We start from the raw sequence: 14,617 nt of genomic DNA on the forward strand, positions 1-14,617 counted from the left end.
GAGAGGCCCATTGGACCCATTGCAAACTTTATATGCCCCAATATAGGGGAATGCCAGGGCCAAAAGAATGGGAATGGGTGTGTAGGGAAGTGGGGGGCGCTATGGGGGACTTTTGAGATAGCATTGGAAATGTAATTGAGGAAAATATGTAATAAAAATATTAAAAATTAAAAAAAAAGAAACAAAAAGCCTTATTATTGTCCTAAGGGCTACATTTACAGATGGTTTTGATTTAGTTAAATGGAAATGAAATGTTTAAAAGACTGAAGGCTTCAAGCTGAATGTTCAGTAACACTTAAAACAAATTCTTAATGGTGATTTAACAACTTATTAAATTTACTTTCATCATTTAAAAAAAAATCTATGTTGGATCGATGGAGATGGCTTAGTGAGCGATAACACTGCGGTTCAAGACACAAGGAGCTTGCTTGTGTCCTTAGCACTCACAAAGCTGAGTGTGGCTACACGAGTCTATAATTCTAGTTCTTGGAAGTAGAGCCTGATCATGGATCACCTAGTTTTCTGACCAGGAAGACTAGTTAGAAACAACAACAACAACAACAACAATTATCAAAGCCCAAACTGGGAGATCCAAGTTCAGTGCAAAACCATGACTAAGGAATAAGAGAGACACATTAGATGAGTGTTATTTTGAACTCTTACAGTCTCCACATGTGTGCATACACAGATAAATACTCAACACACACACACTTACACACATATACATAAACATATACTAACAAACACACACATATACTAACAAAACAATGAAACCAATGAGAACCTATGGTTCTCTCTCTTGCTACATCCATCCTTGTCCCTCCTTTGCTTCTAAGATCTGTACAAGAACAACCAGCTCTTCACTTTCTTCATTGCAGACCTTCTAGAAAGGCCCCCTCTCCTTTCTCTTCATTGTAAAAAACAGCATCCTGTAACATAATAGTGTATACATAAAGAGTCTTCGTGCTTCTGTATGACGCTTCACCCACCCACATGTCAGTAAATCTCATGTCAACTTATCCTCAATCCCCTCCACATATCCTCATTCCCTCTCCTAGAGAACTGGCTGAGAACAGGAAGTGAAGCTGCCAGAGGTCAAAGGGTACAATGAATAATTGAAAACAAAATGTAACAGCACATTTTATGCACAGTTGCATAAAAATGACATGAGGGAGTTCATTGCTTGGTATGCTGATCTGAAAATTAATAACAAAAAATAAAAATAAACGTATGTAGGAACACCAAGCTGATAATCTTTGCTGTTACATAAATGCCAAATTGAATTAAAGGCTCACATTGCCTTATAATTTCTACATGGGTCCACTAACATGGATGACAATTATGACAATGAATTAAATGAATTTTTTGCCATCTGAAATCTCTCTTTATAAAGTGAGATATTTAAGAGTGCAAAATATGACACAGTATAAAACAATGTGCAGCAAGATCTCAAGATTTCAAAATATTGAGCCCACTTGACGACTGATAATGTAAGAGTCGGGTTAGAATCATATGAAGAACTGTTCGATGTTGATTCATTACTGTGTACTCTCCATCGACATCATCTTTGATGAACTGGATTCCAGTGATCAGCCCTTGATGATGCCCATTCCTCTGAGACTGGGTTGTCTTAAATAAAGATACTGAAGCACTAAGAAATATGTTAGCTTCAGTTGATATTCAGGAATGAATCTTAGTGAAGTATATCAGGGATTTAAAATTATTTAAATGGCCACTAATGATCCTTGTGAACTAATCTATTGTATTAATTAGTAGACAATACACAATAAGGAAGGGACCAGCTAGAACAATGTACCAATTATTGTCATGGATGAAATAAAAGGTTTTTGCAAGGTCGTAAAGACCTTGGCAAAGTCCATGTGAATGTGCCCATTAAAGTTATATTCTTAAGATGTCAATGCCAATGGGAAAGCAATGTTGTAGAATGTAATCCAGTGTAGGAGTTCCAACTATACAAACTCATACAGATTCAAATTTCCATGTTTTGTTTTGAAGGATCTGTTCATGACTAAAAGTGAGGGATGGTACATGTTTAGACAGGTCTTCAAAGATATTTGTTTCACCATAGCTGTCTGGCTGGAATAATTTTCCCATAAAATTAAGTAATCAAAATCACTATCATTTCAAATAATATATTACCTAAAAACAAAAAGTAGAATTTATGAAGTATATTTATTCATTTATCTATTGCAGGAGATAAAAGTAAGAGGTAATAAAAGTACCTCTTGCAAACTTTATATGCCCCAATACAGGGGAATGCCAGGGCCAAAAGAATGGGAATGGGTGGGTAGGGAAGTGGGGGGGGTATGGGGGACTTTTGGGATAGCATTGGAAATGTAATTGAGGAAAATACGTAATAAAAAAAAGTAAGAGGTAATAAAAGTATATTTAATTTTTTTGGTCTGCAAACCAAAAGCTATTTTAAAGTACTAGTCTTAATAATAAGAATTATAAATTTGATTGTTTTCAACTGGGGAGAGCCATATATAGCACTTACTTTAAAATCATTTTTTTCTCTTGAAAGATTTTCTGAGAACATCTCTACTCCATGGGGAAAATCTCAGTGGGCTCTTTGTCACACATACATACAAGAAGATCTGTCTTGTGCAATGAGTGTCTTTTAAAGCTGTCAAAGAGTCAGGATTTGATACTGGATGGCCTGAGGCATGGAGACTTACTACTGCTTCCCTCTTACTTTCTTCAGTCTATATAAATAAAGTAATAAAGTGGCTAAAACAGAAGAAAATAGAATCTCGTTGAGTAAAGTAGTCTTGGCAGACTCCTTTATGATGTGGTACAGGATTAGGAAAAAATAAACCTAGCAGACAATTGTCTCCAGAGAGTAATAACCATAAACTCTGAATCTACTATGCATGTAAGCATCTGCCCATGGAATATGGAAGATAAACGATGCTCTTGGGGCCGACCTACACTGGCACTTCTTACTCTTGGTGACCAAAGGTGAATGGTAATTTCAGCATGTGTGGAGTCATTGATGTATTTTATAGATCAGAGAAGTTGGCAATCAGTGACAGACACAAGCAAGCACACACTTCCTCCCTCTAGAAATATATTTATAGTTTTAGAAACTGTATCCATTTTTCCAGGGACTGGTAACTAAGCAAAATGCTGTATTTTCTTTCTGATGCTGCTGTGTGGATAGACATGAAGTATACTCTCTCCCCACATATTTTGTATCATCAAAATATTAGAAGTGTTGTTATTATGTAGGTAGACATGCATTGCATGATCAAAAAGGAGACAGAACCTAGCCATCTCTGATGTTTTACCTGACACTGAGAGCTCGAGAGGTTTTTACTTAAGGTTTGTTTTTGTTTCTTATGGTGGATGTGGATGATGTAAAACACAAAGTTCAATGTGTATGGGTATTTGGCCTTAAAATATATTTTCATGGTCACTCATTTCTCTATTTTTTAAGATTTATTTTTAGTGTGTGTGTGTACAGGTGCCAGTTTGAGTTGAGAATAGGGCATTGGCTTTGTCTGGGGCTGGAGTTATGGTAGTGGTATGCAGCCTAACATGGGTACTGGGAGCCAATCTTGATCATTATTGGCTCCCTGAGTCATCATTTACACTCTATCTTTATATTTACATTTAAAAAATTATTTTTAAGATACCTTTTTAATGTTTATTCTATGTGTATATGAGTGAGTGCTCGTATGTGTGTATGTGTATCATGTGCCTTCCTGGTACCTTCCGGGATCAGAAGAGGGTGTTGGATCCCTCGGAACTGAGGTTATAGATGCTATGAACTAACCCTCAGTGCTCTGCACAGGAGGAAGCGCTCTTTGCCACTGAGATCTCTCTCTCTTCCCCTCCATTCCCCACTATCAGGAAATAAACCTTAAAAAACAAACTTCATTACTTAAAGATTTAGTTATTTTTGGATACTCTGTAGTCTTGCTTGCATTTTGACAGCCGGAACAAGAAAGCCCTGCTGTTGAAAAGCCACAGATAGTTTCCAATTCTGGGATCATTACAATGCACAAAGCTGTCAGGACCCCAGAAGTATCGCCGGCACAATCCAGGGGCAAGAAGCATTATTTTCTACTTTTTACTAGAGAAGGCAGGGTGTGCTTTTCTCACTACTTATTACTATTTGCAAGAAAGGAAGAGAAGGTAGATTTACAGCAAAGGAGAGAAGCATTTTTTTTTTCCTGTAAAGTTCCAGATAGTAAATATTTTAGGCACTGGAGTCAGGTGGACTCTCTTGCAGCCAACCAGTGCTACAACTGGAGTTCAAAAGTAACCACGGGCAGTCAATGAATGAAGTGTATTTTGATAAAACTTTATTTGCAAAAAAGGTACTGGGAAAGATTTAGCCCAAAAGCTATAGATTGTTGACTTTGGGTTTGGTCTGAATGTTATAAAGTTATACTCTTACCAGAGGAGCAATTGGTATGCTCTGGGACAGGGGAGTTCATGTTCTTTAAGGATGTGGCCCTTGATACATCCACTGTAGTCCAGTGGGAGGTCCTATGATTATATAGGCACAAACATACTCCATGGGTTTAAGATCAAAGGAGAGGACCTGAAGTTGGGCAGAGAGAGACTCGGAGAGTTGAGTTGGGAGTGAACCTGATCCAAATACATTGTATGAAATTCTCAAGTTTTTAAAATGTCAACAATGTGATTTCCACTCTGATCTGGCCACACAATGGCAATTCTGCTTCATAATTATTTCATTCCCCTTGCTTTCTCCTAAGTCCTTCAGAAGGAAAAAAAACCTTCATCTGGACACTTTCATAATGAAATGTAAAGATGTAAAGAATAGGGTGAAAATATAAGGAAATTTCTGAGTTCTCTGTCCCTGTAAATGTAAACATAACAGAAAGTAGATGTGAACAAGTGGAACTGAACGTTCTGAAATGTTTTTTTGAAATAGAAATTAGTTTTGAATTTTTTAATTAGTTCTTTGTGAGGTGTGTGGGTTTGTTTGTTTATTTGTTCTTGACAGGGTTTCTCTGTATAGCCCTGGCTGTCCTGGAACTCACTTTGTAGATCAGGCTGGCCTTGAACTCAGAAATCCACCCGCCTCTGTCTCCCAAGTGTTGGGGTTAGGGTTAAAGGCATACACTACCACTGCCCAACTTCTTTGTGAGTTTTACACAATGTATTTTGATAACATTCACCCCTTTGCCCCCAACTCTTCCCAAAGCCACCTTCCTTTCCTGGCCCATGCAACTTCCTGTCTTTTGTTTCTTCTTAATCCTTCAAGACAGTGTGTTCTGCCCCAATAGTCCTGTCTGCATGTCTTCCACTGGAGGATGTCAGCATTACCAGGTACTATACTTTTAGTGAAAACTCCCCTCTCCTCAGCCAGGGGCTGACAATTACCTATAGCTACACTGTTTGGGATGGGCTTATATGCTAAGCTCTTAATATTTTGCAACTGCAGGAACTGGGGAAAAGGTGGTTTGCTTTCTTCATTGCTCCTGCTTTGTCATGTGCATAAAATGAGCATCAGCCGATCAGAAGGGCATTTGATCTTTGTCTCCTCTGTTTAATGTTGCCTGGTGGAAACCATAATTGGAACAAAAAGCCATAGGAGATTAAGCAGGCACTATTATCTGTAATGGATGTCAGGCAATGTGGGTCTGACTGCAAAAGTCTAAGCTTAAGGAGTTCTCTAGAGCGTGTCTTTTTCACCATGAAGTTTTGGGAAATAAAATTAACTTTTTTCCTCCAGTTTCAGAGCACTTTCCCCTAAGTATTTGAGTCTTTTAAAAAGATTTTCACCAGCAGTGTGGAAGTGTAAGCTGAATAAACCCTTTCCTCCCCCCCCCAAAAAAAAAAGATTTTCACAAAAGTCTTAAACACAGTGAGAAAAAAGTAACAACCCATACACAAATTTTATATGTATTTAGATACATCAAGCTTTTTAAGCATCTCTGAGAACTCCCAGAAACATTGTCTTTGAGAATGATTCAGAGAATCTCTAAAAATGTATCCTAGACACAAAGGAGTTTTTTAAGATCTTATTTTCTTTAAAGGGGGTTGGTTTCCACAAAAAAGAAAAAAAAATGAGAAGAAGGTGCAGATTTCCCATGACCTCAAAGTTCAAATTTTTGTCTCATTGAGTATTATAAAAATTTAAGTTATAATTTTTTTTTACTAATTAGAGATTTATGTCCTTCAATATGACATGAATTTACAATGGTCAACAATAATGTATGACTGGGAAAAATATCAACTGGAGAACATATGTTGTGTGTGGTGCCCTATTTGGGCCATGGTGAATGAATGAATGAGCACATGAGTGGTTAGTTTGAGTTTTCAGATTACTTCTTCAGATTTACTTTGCAAGCTAAAGTTATTTGGTAGAACCAGCATTAGGTCAGGGATTAGAAGGCATGGAGTCTGCGTCAGCTTCACTGCTTCCTACCTTAGAACTCTTGGACAAGTGTTTTAGCCCCTTTCAACTTCAATTTCTTCATTAGTAAATATGAAGTCTTGTTCTTATAATGTACACAGGATTTGATTATGTATGGAAGGCAATGAAAGTACCATGTAAGTATGTCATTTCTGCCAGAGAATTACAAAGGTTTTGAGAGCAGGCTTGTATCTTACTCCTTCAAATTTAAGAAAATTTCTTTGATTATGTACCAGGTACATACATTCTCCACCATGGTTGTGAAAAATTATGTATCAGGTACATACATTCTTCACCATGGTTGAGAAAAGACATTTCTCAAAGATCATTTGATGACTTATATCAGCTAAATTTCAAATGGCAAATACTTATTCACCTGTTCCCCAGAAAACTTAAAATGCAAGTCATTGCAAGATTCTATTTCTTTTTTTTAAAGATTTATTTATTTATTATATGTAAGTACACTGTAGCTGTCTTCAGACACTCCAGAAGAGGGCGCCAGATCTCATTACGGATGGTTGTGAGCCACCATGTGGTTGCTGGGATTTGAACTCTGGACCTTTGGAAGAGCAGTCGGGTGCCCTTACCCACTGAGCCATCTCACCAGCCCAAGATTCTATTTCTACATTGTAGTTTTGAAAGGAAGACTATAAACTGGCTTTTATGCATGGTAGATTGCCTCTGACTGATGGAAATTTGCAAAGGTAGTGATAATGTTAGGGTTAGAGGCTTCTTTGCCAGTAGCCAGAAAAGCAGCAAAGCCATAGACACCAACAGAAAGTCAACAAGACTCTATTTATAGTAAGTCCTTAAAACTCATTAGATATACTTAGTGCCTGCTCCAACAGGTGATTCTCCTCTTTTGAGCAACTGGACTTAGCATTACTGAAAATCTACATCAAAAACTACTTTGCAATTTTCTGTGTCAGTGTGTATGCTCTGTACACATGTTAATATGTAATATACATGGGACAGTACAATGCTAAACAGTTACATGTGAAATTGTAGATCCCTAACTCATGAAGTTGATAGTTCTTTTGTCCTGCCTTCACTGTGTGCGTGTATGTATGCATGTATATATGTATGTAAATCTTATGATAACTAAGGAAACAAAAAATTGTAATTGTACAGGCTTGAATCATAGAGGAGTATTCAAACTAGTAATTCATGCAAGCTTAAAACTTCTGTCATATATTGATAATCAGAGGTTGTCATTGGGACACATTTACTATACAAACCTTAATTTCTTGGATTATTTAGATACTTTAAATAATGTTAATAAAAACAGAAATCAGGATAGGTATTAGGAAAAGGGTGACAGCAGTTAACATACTCTTATGTGTAGAATTGAACTCAACACATTGACTTCACTTGCCCTTTGAATTTTGGTGTCTGAGAGTTTGCCAACCAGAGAGTGGATAATTAAACATATGAATAGTCCGTCTGCTAATACCTAGAATGATAGACCAGAAGTATATATAAACAGAGGAGTCACAGAGGAAACTCTGGCTCACGTTTCAGTTGTGACAGGATTCTCCAAACAGAGGGCTCTTCACACACGGGAGGAGGTATAGTTTCCTATCTAAGGGCTAAATAAACTATCAGGTTCAGCTATACAAAACTACCACTACTGACAGCCTGAACCAATTGCATTTCAGCAGTTTCTCATGGTTCAACTTTACATGCTACATACGTGTTAGTGCTAAAACTTACTATACACAAATGACCAATGCTTATCTCCAGCCTAAATTCTACACACATCTTCCCAGGGTACAAAGAATGAAAAGGATGAAAAAGAGATACTTTTCAAGCTGTTGTTTTTAAAAAATATCTCTGTAGTCTAGAAAGCAATCAACTTGGTCACTTTCAAACCTGTTGATTTTGGTGCAGGAGAGATGGCTCAGCAGTTAAGAGCATTTGCTATTCTTGCAGAGCATCCAGTTTCAGTTCCTAGCACCTACATGGTGGTTCCCAAATATGTAACTCTAGTTACAAAAGTTCTGACAAGTGTGGCCTCTTCCCCTGACATTGGACACACACACACTACCACCACCACCACCACCACCAAAAATTATAAATCTTTTAAAAAACTTGTATCTTTCATTTTGGCACAAAAAGTTTAACAAATATCAAGGATAGTTAAAATATTGTTAAAAATAAGTCTTTCAAAACAAAGGTGAGAAAAGTAAACATAAACAATGATCCTTCTTACTGAAAGCAAAGAGCAGTTTGGAAACTCCAGGTGGCTATTTTCAGCTCCCACCTCAAAGCCTGCTGTTAGGTATGTCATCATCACATACCAACTGGGTGAGTAGCCAGAGGGAAACATCTCAGGGAGACCACATTGTTTATTCTCATTCCGGTGGACTGCTGTACTGGAGAAGGAATACAGAGCAGGTGCTGCTCAAGTTTACAGCGTGGGTTGATCTTGGTACTTCAATTTATTTTTGGCTAGTTTAGTACCTTTCATCATTTTTGCAAATATTTCACCCATATTTATGTGTGATTATAGAAGCCAATTTTTTTCTACAGATATCACGACTCAATCTTGAAGGTAAATACTAATGAATTCTGGGAAAATTTTACTGATTATCAGAATAGGCTCTGATGGTTCTCAAACAAGAATTCAACGTTAATAATACAGAGACTCACAACTTGGTCTGGGTCCCTAGAAATCACTGCTTGTAGTTTTACCTTGCCCATCTAATTAGTCAAGAACAGCAATTTAGGAGCTTATAATTACAGTCTCTTTTTCCTTATCCACTGTTCTGCTTACAGTTGGCTGTACTTCCAATTTTAAACCTTTGCCCTCCTTTGAATTTGTTTTTTTCTCATCAGCTAAGATCATAAACATCTTTCTGTTCTACATGCTCGGCAGAGAGAACTTACTCTCAAAGATTGAAAAACTGTCACGTATGACTCCTGATTTTGCATTTCCTAAACCCCCCTCCTATCCCACATAGAGGTTTAGTGTCCAATTGGCATGATTGCTCACTACAGTAAGTAATTTCACAGGAAGGATATGGGATGGATTATGAAATACTTGAAAACAGTTGAAGGTTGGGGCTGGCACTTCTGCTGAGCCTGATGACCTAAGTTTCTTTCCTGGGACCAGAAAGATGGAAATAACTGACTTTTGCAAGTTGTTTTCTGACCTCCATCACTCGAGTATGCATGCACGCATGCACAAACACACACACACACACACACACACACACACACGCACACACACAGAGAGAGAGAGAAAGAGAGAGAGAGAGAGAGAGAACACACACACTAAATAAATATGTTAAAAACAAAAAATGTTGAAGTAATTATTCACTAAAATCTTTATGGGGCAATGAATGTATCTGTCCTAGAGAAGGTTATGAAATTGAGAGGTGGTGCATAAAATCCTAAGAGCAGTGCCATTACATCTATAGCAGTTCATTTCCTTTGCATGAAGGGAGTCTAATGGAAAACTTCATAACTGCAGGCATCCTATTCTGTCATTTCTGACAGGAGTAATGTTAAATTTTTGCTCCATTTAATAAATTGTACAATAGGAGAACTGTCTTATCCTAGGCATATCTTTGGCCTTATGCACCTTCCTCTGAGTTCTGTAAGACAAAAACTAAAAATCATAAAGAAAGAAATCAGATCTCATTCACTCATTAATTAACTTCTCCAATTTCCTTCCAAAATAACAAGCTTCCAAGGCATAATGGAGGTTTTCTGTTGAAATCAGCTGTTGGTAGTCCCTGCTGTCACTCATGCCAGTTACTGAGTTTCACGGGGAGGTGCAGGGCTAATACAGCATGGAGAAGACTTTTCTCAAAGTATTCATCCATGGCTCATAGTGGCTTTATCTCAGTCTCCAAATCCAGTTAAGGGTTTCAAATTAAACTCAGTCAATTTTCTATTTTTCTAATGGAATTTTAGCTTAGTTATAAATATTTGAAGGTTGTCCAATATGTAAGGGAGAGAGGTACCTTTCAAAGTATTGGTCTTGGTTTCAAGATTAATAGGCAAAATAAAATTTCTGATTTTATGTTAATGTGGACTCTATGACTTCAGTTTATTAAGCCTGTCTGGTGTAACAAAGAAGGAAATAAATAATGTGTTTATGAGGCTATAGGAGACTTCAGTAGGTCTTAGGATGGGAAAGAACAGCAGAAGAAAATATGGAAACTTCTCCAGTTGGCTGAGTGAAAAAGTGATTCATTGCTGAACGGTGCCCTTCCCTCTCTGGTGAGCATGTGGTCCTAGGCAGACTCCTAATCTCCTTAGGACTGACACCTATTTTCTATAGAAGCAGCTGACCTGCAGAAGATCCAACCTACTTCTAGAAAAGTTTGAGTATGTGCATATTATTTCATGTGGTGTTATTTTTCCAGATAGACAAAACTGTCCACTACTATTTTACAAAACAGCAAGAACATGACATTAACCTGTTAGATTTTGAGTGTTGTGATTCAGTTTTGCTGAGCATAGCTATAACTATGAATCTTTTCTAAGCAATACTTAAACAGTGATTGTTCAACATACTAAATTAAACCTTAATAGCAGCCTGTTTGAGGAAATTGAAACACAAAGCATCTGAGCCTGTGCAGAGTGTGGGGTCGCTTTTCTCTTGTCAATGGGTGGAGGGGTGGTGTTGGTGGACAGTCCCACAATAAGATTATTTGCTGTCATATTCTCAAGCAGCCACAAAGGTTCATGATGAAATATTGTGAGAATAGCTTCTATGAAATTATCAAGTGGAAGAATATTAAGTTGCTTATCATTATGGGCAGTAGTTACCTTTTACATTTCTGTAAAGTAGTGAGTTACCAACTACATAATCGATGTTTCCAGGGAAAGCACAAAAATCCCACAAGATTTGGTTCAATTCATCAAGTGATCCATGCATGGCCTTCTTTTATCTGTACATCTGTGTAGTGAAATCCTGTTTAATGCACCTGCTGTTTCATGAATGCTGACATCATAGGCAACAGCAAGTGCCAATGACTCATGCATGAAAAGACTTTGTCTCTATGCACTTGCTTTCTTCGTGAAGCTCATCACAAGTGTGGGCTTTGGAACATTACACAGCACTTCAGCACTGCCGGTGGGGGACCACTTTAAACAGTGAAATGATCAACAAATGCTCAAGAGTGAGAAAAGCAAGCCAGAGAAGAGGTCCGGAAAGGGAGCTGAAGCAAAGGAGCAGAGTCCCCTTGCTTGAACTCAGCTGGGAACCAACACCCCCCCCCCAACCTCTCTTCCTGCCATATCTCACTAATTCTGTGATTTTTTTGTCTCACCAGTTAATTTCTCTGAGTTAACCCATTTGACTGCATGGAACCCAGAAATAACGAGGTGCTACTGTATTGTATTCATAGGATCAATATAAAACTCAACATAAATAAATGCTTATATATCACACCTTTATTTAGGAGGTAGATATTGGAATTACTGTTGTCCATTTATGGAAACCAGGAGCTTAAAATAATACCTCACTATAAACACAGAGTAATAAAAATCAATACTTATAATTCATATGTAAATAACTTCTTTCCATGCCTTAGAGCACATTATTGTTAGATAAAGGTTTACTTTAACATCGATAAATAAACAGGAGTGACAACATGGGGAACTATAAAAGCTGCAGGAACATGAGAGTAATGAAGCTTGTTCCTAATATTGACTGACATCAGTCTTTCGACCACATCTTTATTATATGCCACAGATAATTGCAAAGGTCACCGAGAGGAATAAAACGAGCAAATAATGATGCCATGATTCTTAATGTTTCATAGTTTACAGTTGAAAGCCTGTCAGTATGTAATGACAATCCCGGAGTCCACAGCACTCCCAGGCCAGGGTAACATCATTGTGACAAATTAATATGATCATTCACAAACAATGCAAAATTGTGGGAAATCAGGTGAAGCACTGAAACTTATCATAGCAGACTTGACAAGAGACACACTATCCTTCCCATCTGACTAATGAAGGATTTCTTTGACAGCCACACAAGTCTACATGAAGCTTTCCAATTCAGTCTTTAAAATGAATGTTTTCCATTAAGTAAGAGCTATTTGGTAAGACACCATTTCTTCCAGATTTTAGGCATTCTATATTAGAAATACAGGTTTCTTATGTACTTCACAAGAAAGGATATGAAATAAAATAATAATAAATTTAATTTAAAGTTTAAGTCTAAATTTTGTGGTGTGAAAATACAGACAAAATTAAACTATTTAAATCATATTTTTACCCATGCTTTAAACAGAGCTTCCATAAATCTAAGATCCTTATGTGATGCCCAAGTATTTCATTGGTCAATTAAAGAGCCATCTTCTTTCTCTATATCTACTGAATAACTTCAGGAAGACTAGCAATCAGAAGCTAAGGGCATCTCTAAATTATTTTCCTTCGATTTGAAAAAGGTTTAATGTTATACCGTTTCCACCAAGGGAAATTAACTCCAAAATATTTGCAAATATTTTCAGTCAAACTCAATCAGCTCCAGAATGTGTTTTTCTACACATTGTGAATATATGAATTAACCTAGATGCTTAGATGAGTCTCTCTCTCTCTCTCTCTCTCTCTCTCTCTCTCTCTCTCTCTCTCTCTCTTTAATAGTATTGTCTGCTCTCCACACCATTTGGTGATAAGATGAATCCACAAAAGCAATATAAAGGAGAAAGAAATTATTCTGATTTCCATGGCAAAGGCAAGGTGATAGGTCTTAAAGTCATATCACCTTCACAGTCTGGAAGTGATGCACATTGCCAATCATTCCCTTCTCTTTTTTCTTTTCATTTATACAATCTAGGATCCCACTCAGGAAATGACACCACCCAAGGCAGGCAGATCTTCCCACTTCACTTAACATAGTCAAGTTATACTCCCACAGATATAACCAGAAGTTCGTCTTTCAGATGATTCCAGAATTTATCAATTTGACTTGAGATTAAGAGTCACAGTGTCTTAGTTACTTTTCTGTTGCTATGATAAAATACCCTGACTCAAGCAACCTAAGTGAGGAGTTATAGCTCCTCAGAGAAATAGTCTGTCATGGAAGGAGGAACATGGCAACAGGAGGAAAAGGCAGCACCAGGAAGCCAGCTCGTCACACTGTACCCACACAGGGAACGGAGCATGAGCAGGAGGTTAGAACTAGCTAGAAAGCCTCAAGGTCCACCTCCATTGTCCGAGGTACACCACTGCGGCTCCACCTCCTAAAGTTTCTACCACCCTCGCACACAGTGGGATCATGCTCAAACACTTGAGCCTATGGGAGCCATCTCATGTTCAAAGTCCAACAAATAGCATGCAGAATAATTTGTAAAAGTTTCAACGTGTTGGACATATACATATACACATGTATTAGAAAGGGTAAAAGAAACCTCCTCTCTTTTTAGGGAAAAAGCACCAGTAACATCTTTAAAATGTGTCTCCATGAGGACTTTCAGGCAGCGAAGATTTTTGAATAGGGAACAGTGGAATGAGTGCCTTGCAAGAGGAACAGTGTACAATAACCCAAAGAGGCAGTTAAAATGTCTCCGCCCAGTCTGATTTCCAAAGTCATAGCATCAGATGCTGCAGGTGAATCTTGGTTAGTTCACTCAGCTTTCATTTTTCTCTCATCTCATAGTCTACACATTGCTTTCGAGTCCCTCCTTTCAGTTCATCTTTCTTACCTTACAAACCTCACTCACTACGGACTCAGAGTCTGACGGTTTCCTTGCCTTTCAGGCTCATGACCCACACATAACATGGAATTTCCATTTTCCTATGTCAACAGCCACTGTCTGCTCTCAGAGTTCTGTAACTTGGTCTCATTGAACCCAGCGGGTCATTTCTTGTTAAGACCCAGAACACTTTCCTTTCATGCAGGTCACCTGAAGTCTCACTAACTTTGCTGGTTCCACTTTGTCATCTCGCCAGACTCAGATGTAGTTGTAAGTGGGAGTTAGCTGCTTACCTAACTTTATTGGTAGTGTTCCTGCTTGCAACTAGATGGCATCATGTTTTTCTAGTCTAGTCTAAGGCTGCATTCTGGTTTTTACTTTCCAGGTTGCAAAATTACATTAGCTTCATAGGTTAAGTTTTCATTCAATACAGTAATTCTTTTTTTTTCAATACAGTAATTCTTAAACTTCATTATAATGACATTTTAAAAAATAAAGCAGATGGATACAAATACAGAGACCCACAGTGGACATGATGCAG

At 37.7% G+C, this 14,617-nt stretch overlaps 1 protein-coding gene across 1 annotated transcript in view; it reads right to left on the minus strand.

Moving 5' to 3' along the window:
* Window positions 1-14,617, minus strand: part of Kcnq5 (potassium voltage-gated channel subfamily Q member 5) — a 596,471-nt gene that overhangs the window by 210,861 nt on the left and 370,993 nt on the right. The window lies entirely within an intron of this gene.

This window comes from Mus caroli, chromosome 1 (assembly GCF_900094665.2).
Source record: "Mus caroli chromosome 1, CAROLI_EIJ_v1.1, whole genome shotgun sequence".
Lineage (NCBI taxonomy): Eukaryota > Metazoa > Chordata > Mammalia > Rodentia > Muridae > Mus > Mus caroli.